At 36.7% G+C, this 12975-nt stretch overlaps 1 pseudogene; it reads right to left on the reverse strand.

Annotated features, from left to right (window-relative positions):
- Nucleotides 1–9984: 9984 nt before the first annotated feature.
- LOC101343559 (olfactory receptor 10AG1-like) lies at nt 9985–12323 on the reverse strand (annotated as a pseudogene).
- Nucleotides 12324–12975: the final 652 nt, after the last annotated feature.

The raw sequence follows: 12975 nt of genomic DNA on the forward strand, positions 1-12975 counted from the left end.
TTTACATTGTTTTATAAATACTTTAACATAAAAATATTATTTTCTTTAAAATAAATGTTTCTTGGATTCCTAAATGGTTGTAAATTTATTTTATGGTTTATTTTACTTCAAATGTCTTACTAAAATATCATCAGAAGTAAAATGCATAGATGTAATGTGTATTGGGTACAAAGTCTTTGCTGGAATTGAAGTTTTCCTATAATATTGTTTAGTATTCTTACAAAAACATAGTACTTTTTCAAGGTTTCAGTGTTACAAAATAATGTAATATCACTATTTAAAATAATGGTTTAAGGTAAATCATATTTAACAGAGTGAGAAATATAAAGGAGCTGCTTTAAAGTAATAGCACATTTGCTACTCTATATTAAATATTAATTTTAATAATATCATGGACTAAAGTTGAATGTTTATATAAAACATGTCATATTTACCTTTCTTCGTTTCCAAAATTGGAGGCCTGTTGTACAGTCGTTAAAGTGCTTGACTCCTACCCAAAAGGTCTGCAGTGTGAACCCATCATATGCTCTGTGGGAGAAAGTGGTGGCAGTCTGCTTCCTTAGAGATTTACAGCCTTGGAAACCTGATGTGGCAGTTTTACTCTGTCCTGAAGGTCGCTGTGGGTCAGAATCTACTTGACTGCAGTGGGTTTTGGTTTTGGTTTGTTTGTGATAAGCTTGTTTCTTCCTCACTGAAGAGGGTTTTTGTACTTAAGTGTTTAAATTACTTTGGCTAAAACAACTTGTCTCATCAGTGATATTCAATCTACCTTTAAAACAGTGGGTTCATTTTGAACATAGAGTGTTCTTTAAATACAAAATACTTATTTCTATCCCCTGGGATCTCTTCTACCTGGCATAGTTATATTTCCAATTAAACAAATCTCTTTGGCACTCTCTGATTTGGTTTATTTATTTATTTTCCCAGATAGCTCTCACTCTACCCAAAATACTTTTCCTCTGCAGCTTCTCAATGGAATAGAGTGTAGACAGTTTTATTTCTTAGACTTGAACACAGTGCTGATTGCCCTTATCTGAGCAATACCACTGGAGGCCATCCAAAACTGGCACAAATCCAATTCTCACCTTCCCTATTATGAAAGCTTCATATGGACCCTCTGTTCCTATTAGACTGAGCTCCTGTCACATTTTCCTCAAGTTATTTTGCTTATTCTCTTCTCTGAAATGGGTGTCTTGATCCAAATTCACAGGCTGGCCTCTGCAAGAGGTGTAATAAAATGTTCTGATGACAAAGAATATTTTTACTTACAAATCATATAGTATATAATTTATTTCTTCAACCCTTCCTGGGTAAATTGAGAACTGGCTTTTGGATATATTAAATCTAGTTCAAAAGTTCATTTTTTTTTTTTCGCTGTTAGATTAACCCCAACAGGGGGACTTTCTCTTTCTTTGCAGCATTATACCATCTTTCCGCAATTTCATTCCCTCTGTGAAACCTCTTTTAAGGTGTAGATCCGATTAAACTTCACTGGGGATAAAATCAAATTCTGGTATAATTCCACCTGAGATGAGAGGCAGGATTCCAGGACAGTAGTCAGTCTATTGTTATAAAATATTTAGCCTTGAAGACTTCAAATCTTAGTGACACTTAGGTAGTGTGATCTTTAAGATTATGTGTCAGCCTGGCTGGGATATGATTGTCAGTGGCTTGGCAGTTATGGAGTATTTTGGTCGTCATATAATGATTTAATAACTGCTATGATGAGATCTGATATCATGTGCTCATTTCCATGATGGGATCTGCTGTGAGCTGCCAATCAATTAAAAGGGAGTTTTCTTGGGTTGTGACCTGCATCCAATACATGTAGACTTTGCTCTGCCCTGGATCCAGTATTCAGCTCATCATCATCTGACCTCCAGTTCTTGGGACTGGGGCCAGCAGCCAGCTGTCTCACCTGCTGGTCTTGGATTGTCAGCCTTCGCTGCTGTGAGCCAACATGCTGTCATCTGACCTGTGGATCTTGGGTTCATCATGCCCTGATGCTGACAGAGGAATTTGGGACTTGCCAAGAAAAGCAAGCGCATGATTATAATAAAAGTCAAACTTGTGGTTACTGCTGTGCTCAAACCCTCGTTTTCACTTTGTTTGTGCTGCTGTCACTACATCCACATTTGGTGCCACTTGTCCCATCACCAAAAAAAATTTGAGAGTCTCTATGATCTAAAGTGTACTTTCCACTCTCCCTTCTTCTCCCTGGTCACCTCTAAAGAACATTGTTCTGTCTGTATGTATCTATTCTTGTGTTCTTATAAAAGAGGGATCATACAAAATTTGTCCTTATATGCTTGACTTAGTTCACTTAGCATTATGCCCTTCAGGCCAGTCTGTGTTATATTTGAAGGACTTATCTTTGTTCTTTATATTTGTGGAGTATTACATTGTATCTATGTACCACAATTTGTTTATCTATTCATCTGTTGATGGACACTGCGGTTGTTTCCATTTATTTGCTATTGTGAATAAAGCATCAATGAACATAGGTGTGCATACATTATTTTGAGATCTCTAGTGCATATACCTGGAGACATGGTGGTGTAGTGGTTAACAGCTCAGCTGCTAATAAAAAGCTTGGAAGTTCGAACTCACAAGCTGCCCCTTGGAAACCAGATGGAGCAGATCTACTCTGCCCCATGGGGTTATTATGAGTCAATGCTGACTCGACTGCAGTGGGTGTAGGGTATATACCTAGGAGTGGCATTACTTGATCATAGGGTAGCTCTAGTTCTAGTTTTTTGAAAAAGCATTTTTCATAAGGGGTGTACTGTTTTATAGTCTCACAAGCAGTGAATAAGTGTTCCCATTTCCCCACAAGGTCACCACAAGGTTTGTTGTTGTTTGTTTTTTCATCAGCGCCATTTTATCTGAGTTAAGATTGTTTCTCATTGCAGTTCTGAGCTGCATGTCTCTAATGTCTAATAATTGTGAATATCTTCTCATATTTTTGTTGTCGCTTGGGTGAATTCTTTGCTGAAACTTCTACTCATTTCCTTGGCCTATTTTGTGATTGTGTTGTTTGTATTTTTGTTGTTCATATGTTCCAACTTTCTACAGATGTTAGAGATTAGAACCTTGTTAGGTGATGGGGTGAATGTGTTTTACGGGTGGCAAGGACATGAATTTTTGGGGGCCAAAGTGTAGAATGTCCTGGATTGAATTGTGTCCCCTAAAAATACTTGTTAACTTGGTTAGGCCATGATTCCCAGTATTGTGTGGTTGTCCTCAATTTTTCAGGATGTGTTATAAATCATGGTCTCTGCGTGTGGTTAAAGACGATTAGGGTGGGATGTAACACCCTTACTGAGGTCACATCCTTGATCCAATGTAAGGGGAGTTTCCCTGGGGTGTGGCCTACACCACCTTTTATCTTACAAGAGATAAAAGGAAAGGGAAGCAAGCTGAGAGTTGGGGGGTCTTCATACCACCAAGTAAGCAGCGCCAGGAGCAGAGCACATCCTTTTGACCTGAGGTTCCTGCGCTGAGACGCTCCCAGACCAAGGGAAGATTGAAGACAAGGACCTTCCTCCAGAGCCAACAGAGAGAGAAAGCCTTCCCCTGGAGCTGACACCCTGTATTTGGATTTGTTAGAGAATAAATTTCTCTTTGTTAAAGCCATCCACTTGTGGTATTTCTGTTGTAGCAGCACTAGATGATTAAGGCGTCAGGCAAGTCATTTCTGGAGATATTTCCATAATCGGTTGGTTCTCTATTCTTTTAATAAAGTCTTTTGATGATCATTATATTTTAACCTTTATGAGGCCCCATTTATCTATTTTGCATTCTTTTATTCGTGCATTTGTGGTTATGTTTGTTATTCTATTTTCACAAAAGCTTAGGTCCCACAGTTTTCTCCCTATGTTTTCTTCTAAGAATTTTCTTGGTTTTTGGTATTTGATCCATTTTGAGTTAGTTTTGGTGTATGTTGTGAAGTATGGGTCCTGTTTGATTTTTGGGCAGGTGAATATCCAGTTTTGCCAGCACTATTGATTAAAGAAATTGTTTCTGCCCCACTGAGTAGACTTTGACTCCTTGTAGAAAACCAGTTGTCCATAGATGGCTGGGTTTTATTCTAAGTTCTCAATTCTATTCCATGGATCTGTGTATCTATCATTGAACATATACTAGACTGTTTTGATTATAGTGGCTGTATAGCATGTTTCAATATTGGGGACTGTGAGGTCTCGTGCTTTGTTCTTTTTCTTCAGTATTGCTTTGTCTATCAGTGATTACTGTCCTTTCCAAATGAGGTTGGTCATTTGTTTTTCCATTTCACTGAAGAATGTTGTTGGGATTTGTATTGGGTTTGCATTGTATTGAAGATAATTTTTTGGTAGAATTGACATTTTTACTATATTAAGTGTACCAGTTCATGAACACTGGATGTATTAACATTTTTGTAAGTCTTTTTTAGTCTCTTGAAGTTGTATTGTAGAATTTGTATCTTATCAGTATTTTATGTCCCTGGGTAGGATAATTCCCAGGTATTTGATCAGATTGAGAGCTTTGGTAAATTGTATTGTTTTGCTTCATTTTCTAATTTTTCATTGGTTTTGAGTAGTAGTCTTTGTTAGTGTAGAGTAATGTGACTGATTTTTGTGTGTTGATCTTGTACCCTGCAACATTACTAAATTTTTCTATTAGTTCCAGCACTTTTCTTGGGGAATCTTTAGGGTTTTCTATGTATAGGATCATGTCATCTGCAAATATGGGTAGTTTTATGACTTCCTTTCAGATTTGGAGACCTTTTCTTTCTCTTTTTATTTTTATTGCTGTGGCTAGGTTTCCAGTTTAATGGTGAATAAGAGTGGGCATTCTTGTCTCCTTCCAGTTCTAAAAGAGCAGGCTCTGAGCCTTTGTTCACTGAGTATAATGTTGCCTCTTGCTTTTGCATATAAGCTCTCAATTATGTTGAGAAATTTACCTTTTATGCATATTTTACAGAGAGTTTTCATCAGGAGAGGGTGTTGAATTTTATTGAATGCATTTTCTGCATCAATTGGTAAGGTCATATGGATTTTTTCTTTGTTATATTTCTGTAGTGAATTGAGTTGATTTTCTAATGTTGAATCACCTTGATAATGACTTCCACTTGATTATGGTGTACATTTTTTTTGATATGTGGCTGAACTCTGTTGGCCAGAATTTAGTTGAAAAATTTTGCATCTGTTTTCTTAAGGGATATTGGTCTGTAATATCCTTTTTTCATAATGTCTTTGCTTGTGTTAAGTATCAGCATTATGATGACTTCATAGGAAGGGTTTGGTAGTGTTCCTTTCCCTTCAATGTTTTTGAAGAGATTGAGTAAGATTTGTGTCAACTTTTCTCTCAGTGTTTGATAGAATTTTCCAGTGTAGCCGTCTGGTCCTGAGCTTTTTTTTGGTTGTTGCTGTCAGTTTCTTGATGACATCTTCAACCTCTACCTTTGTAAAGGGTCTGTGTAAATTTTCTGTCTGAGTTTGTGTTAGTTTGGATAGGTAGTGTGTTTCTCGGATTTGTCCATTTCTTCTATGTTTTCAAATTTGACGGAATACAATTTTTTATCATAATCTGTTATGATTTTCTTCATTTCTGTTGGATAGGTTGTTACATCAACAATTTCATTTCTTAATTTGGTTATTTGCCTCTTCTAGGTTTTCTTTCTTTTTTTTCTTTTTTCAATTTAGCCAAAGAACCAACTACTCATTGTGTTAATTCTTTCTATTGTTTTTGTATTTTCTATTTAGTTTATTTCTGCCCTGATCTTTATAATTCTTTTATTCTGGTTGCTTTGGGTGTCTTTTGTTCCTTCTTTTCTATTTGTTCAAGTTGTTGGTTTAAGTTAACGATTTTAGATCTTTCTTCTTTTTTTTATGTAGGCACTTATTGTTATGAATTTCTCTCTGAGTACTGCTTTTGCTGTGTAACAAAACTTTTTTATATGCTGTATTTTCATTTTCGTTTGATTCTAGGAATTTTGTTATTTCAATTATGGTTTCTTCTATATCCTAATAATTTTTAGTAGTGTATAATTTAGTTTCCATGTGTTATTTATTTATTCCTTGCATTTTCTGTTGTTAATTTCCAGCTTAGTGACTTTATGGTCAGAGAAGATGCTTTGTTTTAAATGTTTTAAATTTGTTGAGACTTATTTTGTCGTAGCTTATGATCTATTCTGGAAAATGATCCATGTGCACTGGCGAAGAACATGTATTATTCAGATACTGAGTTGCGTGTTCTTTGTATGTCTGTTAGGCCCAATTGGTTTATGGTTTTATTTAAGTTATCAATGTCCTTAGTGATCTCATTTTTAGACGTTCTGTCTATAATTGAAAGTGGTTTGTTAAAGTACTCTACCATTATTGTGGAGTTGTCTATTTCTACTTTCCAGTTAGTCAGTATTTGTTTCACGTACTTGGGTGCATTGCTGTTAGGTACATATATATTTACAATTGTTAGCTCTTCTTGCTGAATTAACAGTTTTATTATTATGTAATGTCCTTCTTTATTCTTATAATAGATTTTAAGTTAAAATCTATTTTATCTGATATCGGTATGGCTAACCCTGAACTTCTTTGTTTATTGGTTGCATGGAATATTTTTTTCCATCCTTTTATTTTCAGTCTGTTCATGTCATTATGTTTATTTTCTTTGTTCTTTTCTTTTGTTTCTCTTGAGACTTGATAAGGTCAATTATGTCTTCTAGTTTATTTTTTCTGTCTTCTGTCCTTTTGACTCTATTCTTGAGTGTTTCTCTTGCTTTTTTTAAATCCGTTGCTTTATTCTTCAGTTCAAATAGTTCTTTCTGTTCTGCTTTCAGTTTCATTGTTGAATCTTATTTTATTCCTCCATTTATATTCTGATCTCTGCTAACTTGTATTCTGTCTGCTCTATCTCTCTTGAAACATATTTAGCACCATGGTCTGAAAATTATCAATTCTTTGCATTATTCTGATTTCTTAGGAGAAATCTCCTCTTCAAGTTTTGCTATGGATTGATTGTTCTTATCTTATGATTTTGCTTCTTTTACTATTTTTTGTTGAACTTGGGTCTTTTTTTATTATTATTACTACTTTAAACTATAAATTTGGTATTCTGGTTTTTGTGGCAAAATTTTCTGATTCAGAACCCAGTTTGCACTGTGGCCAACCTCCTAGCTCAGAACCAGAAGGCCAGCACCTCCACTGACCAGCCACTTCATGGCGGAAAGTATTGGCATCCCACCTCCACAAAGACTGACAGACCTGGGAACCCCTGCGGGCAGCACATTCTGCCCAAAGGTGTCTCTATGAGTCATAATCAACTCAGCAGCAGTGAACTTGGTGTCTTCTCCTGAGAAGCACTAGAGGGCACTCTTATCCTTAGGTATTTTCCAGTGTTTAATCACAGGTTCTGGAGGAATAATCTTGGAAAATCATTATGCATGCGCAGGACAGGGGGTGTTTAGCTGGTCACTGATGCTGACTTAAGCGGTGGGATTCCATTTTTCTGAGACAAAGCTAGGGGGCTCTCCATATCTTTCCCTAATGGGCACCCCTGCAAGATGCTCCCACAGTGCCCCTCTCTGGTCAGGGAGACTTCCATTTCCCTCTGTGTCATCCATTATTCTGAACTATTACCCTGGCTCTGCTGCTAGTACCATTCCTCCAGGTCCTAGCGCCCATTTATCTTGAGCCTCACTGAGATTCAACAGCACTCTCTTTCAGTGCCACAGTCTGCCTTTACACCCTCCCAATTTTAAGCCCCATGAACTCCCATGGCCAAATTGTATCACCTTAAAAAAATTGGGCCACAGCTTCCTAAGATTAGTTCTCTTTCTGTGTTCCCTCTTTTGGGGTGTTGTCCAACCCTGTCCCAACAGGGTTCCAATGAGAAAGTGCACCCAATGATAGAGAATAGGTTCTCCCACCTTCTGTGCCATCCCAGCTCCTCTTCTCTCCTGCTTCTGGGCTCACCCAGACTTTCCAACACCTCACCTGCCATTTAGAGTTCTCAGATTTCAGTGTGTTAGTTGCTGCAGGAGTAAATGAGAGCATACACTTACTTGGCCATCTTGCTCAGCCCACTCCTGCTTTATATTTTATTTCAAAAAAGATGAAGGCAGGAGTTTGGCATTTTCTAAATTTTTCAGAGAGTTAGATTTTTGTCTTTAATGTGTTATAAAACCATTGGATATTTTTAAATATAGAAGTGAAATAAACTATTTCTCTACTTTTTAAAAATCCTTACACACAATCTAGGATTAATGGCTTGTAGGAGGTTAAGAAGTGAGACAAGTAGATTCCTTTGGTGAAAACTGCTAAAGACCAACTTAATTACAATGATTGCTGAAAGAGAAAGAATATGTAAAAGAGACTGTACTTTGGAGTTATTTACAGATATGTGTGTCAGGTGATAGAATAACTGATAACTTTTACACCTTTGTTTATGCAACTGAGTAAAAATGAAAGTCATCTATTGATATGAAGAAAACTGATGGGAGGAAAAAAGTTTAGAGGTAAGAATGGGTCATCAAAACATACACTGTATTAATCTTGATTCTGGTATCTCTGAGTTTTGGATTTGGACTTGAAGTAAACTGAACTTTTTCTTGATATACAGTATTATTTTCAATACTTAATTGAACTATATTACACTTATACTCAAAAAAATGAGGAAGCATTTAAATAGTAACTAATATTTTTAACATTTTCCTCATTAAGAATATGATAATATTTTCAGAATGCAAACCTCAACTTTTCCATTACTTGAAATAAAATAAAGTTGTTAACGGGAAGTAGGAAATGATGCTTTATACAATTCCTGAATCAAAAGAGGTTGTTGTGAGGATACAGTAAAGGCAGTTATGATATATATTGAGTTCTTTTATTATTAACCATAACTTAAAGTCAAGTAATAGTAAGTATTGAGTACCTAAATATAGACTTCTGCTTCTCCATCCTGACTGATACAGTGTCTAATGGGATGTTTTTAAAATATATTTTTCTGACTCCACCTGAGAGTAAGTGAATCAGAATGCATCATTTCTATATTAACCCAGAGATGATTGTAAAGCATGCAAAACACTGAAAATCATAGAACAGGCAATGGTATATTGACTTAAGAGGGAACCTGGATAGCAAAAGCAGTTTACATTCAGCTGATAGTGGAAAGGTTGGAAGATTGAACCTACTCAGCGGCTCTGCAGAAAAAGCCTGCCTATCTACTTCTGTAAAGATCATCGCCAATAAAACCTTATGGAACACAGTTCTACTCTGTAACACATTGATTCGCCATTAGTCAGGCTCTGACTCCATGGCAGCTACCACCAACAATAACAGCTGACTTGAATCACACTCAAAAAGAGAGAAGAATATACATGAAAATTTTTTGGAAATAAGGCATAGATGAACAAATACTTATTTGGATTATATTGAGTGTGAAAGCAATTTGGTGATGATTAATTAACTGTCTAATTGTTTCCATGATATCTTTGTTCCTAAGGCTGTAGATAAGGGAAGATGCAAAGGAAATTCCTTAATCACAAATGTGATCATAATTACAGATACTAAAATGTCACACAATAAACTAAATCAGAGGTAGGTGTGCTCTTCACAATACATTAATTTTCAAAAAACTCTGTAAGTTTATATGGAAACCTGGGTGACGTAGTGGTTAAGACTTCAGACGCTAACCAAAGGGTCAGCAGTTCAAATCCACCAGGCGCTCCTTGGAAACACTATGGTGCAGTTCTACTCTGTCCTATATGGTTGCTATGAGTTGGAATCCACTTGACGGCACCAAGTTTGGTTTTTGGTTTATATACATGTGTACAAGTTGACACACATTTTTGGGGGAATACAATTCAATCCATAACAAAAGGTATAGTTAAATGTATACATCTGTTCAAATGTGATTAAAACTACATAAGAAATCAATTCTTATATATTTAATTGATTCTTTAATGAGTGAATTATTATTATTATTGTTACTTTTCAATTAAGTGAATTATTTATACAGCAAGTTTCTCAGTGCCATTATGACATCCTTGTTCCTTAGACTGTATATCATGGGATTAAGCATAGGAGTTAGGATAGTGTAGAAAAGAGAAAGTACTTTGTCAGTTTCCTCTGAGTGTCTGCTGTTGGGACTTAAGTATGTAATAATGGCTGATCCAAAGAATAACACCACAACCATCAGATGAGATAAGCAGGTGGAGAAGGCTTTGGCTTGACCTGTGGCTGATGACAACTTCTGGATGATGGCGGTAATTTTTCTGTAAGAGCCAAGTATCAACAGAAATGGAACCATGGCCAATAACACAGAACTTATGTAGACCAACATCTCACTTACAAAGGTGTCCCCACAAGCCAGCTTGAGTATTGGGAGAATGTCACAGAAGACGTGGTTAATTTGGTTAGAGCCACAAAAACGCGGAGAGAAAATCTGATATGTCTGCCCTGTCATAATGGGGATTCCAATGGTCCAGGAGCCAGTCACCAACTGGATACAGACTCTGTGGTTCATAACCAGAGGATAGTGCAGAGGGTTACAAATGGCCACGTAGCGGTCATAGGCCATCACAGCCAGGAGCAAACCCTCAGTGCCTCCAAACATAAGGGCAAAGCACATCTGTGTAGCACAGGCAACTAAGGAAATTCTTCTTCTCTGGGTCCCTAGATTCTTCAGCATTTTGGGGAGAGTAGCTGATACATAGCAGATTTCTAAGAAGGAAAAATTTGACAGGAAAAAATACGTAGGGCTCTGGAGAGCAGGATCCATTTTTGTGATTAGAAATATGGTGCCATTGCTCATCAGGATAATGATATAGATGATTAGAAATAATCCAAAAAGAAACCACTGGAGATGGGGCATGTCAGCAAAGCCCAAGAGAACAAATTCCAACAGTTCAGTTAGATTACCTTCAGGTGTTTTTTTCTTTATGACCCATCTGTGGAAAAGGTAAATTTACATGTGTATTTACATGTTCTGTCTGTTTGATTCTATTGCTGAGTTTTTCTCTTGCTTTTTTTAAATCTGTTGCTTTATTCTTCAGTTCAAATAGTTATTTCTGTTCTGTTTTCAGTTTCATTGTTGAATCTTATTGTATTCCTCCATTTATTTTCTGATCTCTGCTAACCTGTATTCTGTCTCGTCTGTCTTTCTTGAAACATATTTAGCACCATGGTCTGAAAATAATCAATTATTTGCGTTATTCTGACTTTCTTAGGAGAAATCTCCTCTTCAAGGTTTGCTATGGATTGATTGTTCTTATCATGTAATTTGCTTCTTTTACTATTTTTTGTTGAACTTGGGCCTTTTGTTATTATTATTATTATTTTAAACTATAAATTTGGTATTCTGGTTTTTGTGGCACAATCTTCTGATTCGGAACCTTGTTTGCACTGTGGCCAGCCTCCTGGCTGACAACCAGAAGGCCAGCACCTCCGCTGACCGGCCACTTCATGGAGGAAAATATTGGTATCACACCTCCACAAAGAGTGACAGACCTGGGTACCCCTTGGGTTGGCACATTCTGCCCCATGGGGTCTCTATGTGTCATAATCTACCCAGTAACAGTGCATTTGTTGTCTTCTCCTGAGAAGCACTAGAGGGCACTCTTATCTTTAGGTTTTTTTCATTGTTTAATCAGGCGTTCTGGAGGATTAATCTTTGGAAATCATTACCCATGCGCAGGATAGGGGGTGTTTAGCTAGTCACTGATGCTGAAGTAAGCTGTGAGACTCGATTTTCCTGAGACAAAGCTAGGGGACTCTCTATATCTTTCCCTCATGGGCACCTCTGCACAGATTCTCCCACAGTGCCCCCCTTTTGTCAGGGAGACTTCCATTTCCCTCTGTGTCACCTGTTAATCGGAACTATTCCCCTTGCTCTGCTGCCAGTACAGATCCTCCGGGTCCTAGTGCCCATCTATCTTGTGCCTCAATGAGATTCAAGGGCACTTTCTTTCAATGCCACAGTTTCCCTTCACACCTCTCTAATTGTAAGGGCAATGAACTCCCATGACCAAATTGTATCGCCTTATAAAAACTGGGCCACAGCTTCCTAAGATTAGTTCTCTTTCTGTGTTCCCTCTTTTGGGGTGTTGTCCAATCCTGTCCCAACATGGTTGCTGTGAGAAAGTGCTCCCAGTGTTAGCAAGTACGTTCTCCCACTTTCTCTGCCATCTCCACTCCTCCTCTCTCCTGCTTCTGGACTAACCCAGACTCTCCAACTCCTCAACTGCCTTCTAGAGTTCTCATATCTCAGTGTGTGCTTGTTTTTATTCATTGTTCAGTGTGTTAGTTGCTAGGGGAGGAAATGAGAGCATACACTTACTTGGCCATCTTGCTCAGCCCACTCCTGCAATACATTTTATTTCAAAAACGGTGAAGACAGAGAATTTGGCATTTTCTAAATTTTTCAAAGAGTTAGGTTTTTGTCTTTAATGTAATATAAAACTATAGGATATTTTTAAATATAGAAGTGAAATAAACTATTCCTCTACTTTTGAAAAATTCCTACAGATAATCTAGGATTAATGGCTTGTAGGAAGTTAAGAAGGGAGACAAGTAGATTCCTTCGGAGAAAACTACTAAAGATGAACTTAAGGACACTGATTGCTCAAAGAGAAAGCTCATGTAAAACTGGCTGTATTTTGGGGATATTTACAGATACTTGTGGCAGGTGATAGAATAAAAAATAACTTTTATATCTTTGTTTATGCAACTGAGTAAATATGAAAGTCATTTATTGATACGAAGAAGACTATGGAGAGAAAAATGTTTATGGTGAATATGGGTCATCAAAACATATACTGTATTAATCTTCATTTTGATATTTCTGAGTTTTGGTTATACGACTTGAAGTAAACTGAACTTTTTCTAGATATACAGTATTATTTTCAATACTTAATTGAAATATATTATGTTTATACTCAAAAAAATGAGGATACATTTAGATAGTAGCTAATATTTTTAACATTTTCCTCATTAAGAA

The sequence above is a fragment of the Trichechus manatus genome, unplaced genomic scaffold (genome assembly GCF_000243295.1).
Source record: "Trichechus manatus latirostris isolate Lorelei unplaced genomic scaffold, TriManLat1.0 scaffold00236, whole genome shotgun sequence".
NCBI classification, from domain to species: Eukaryota; Metazoa; Chordata; class Mammalia; order Sirenia; family Trichechidae; genus Trichechus; species Trichechus manatus.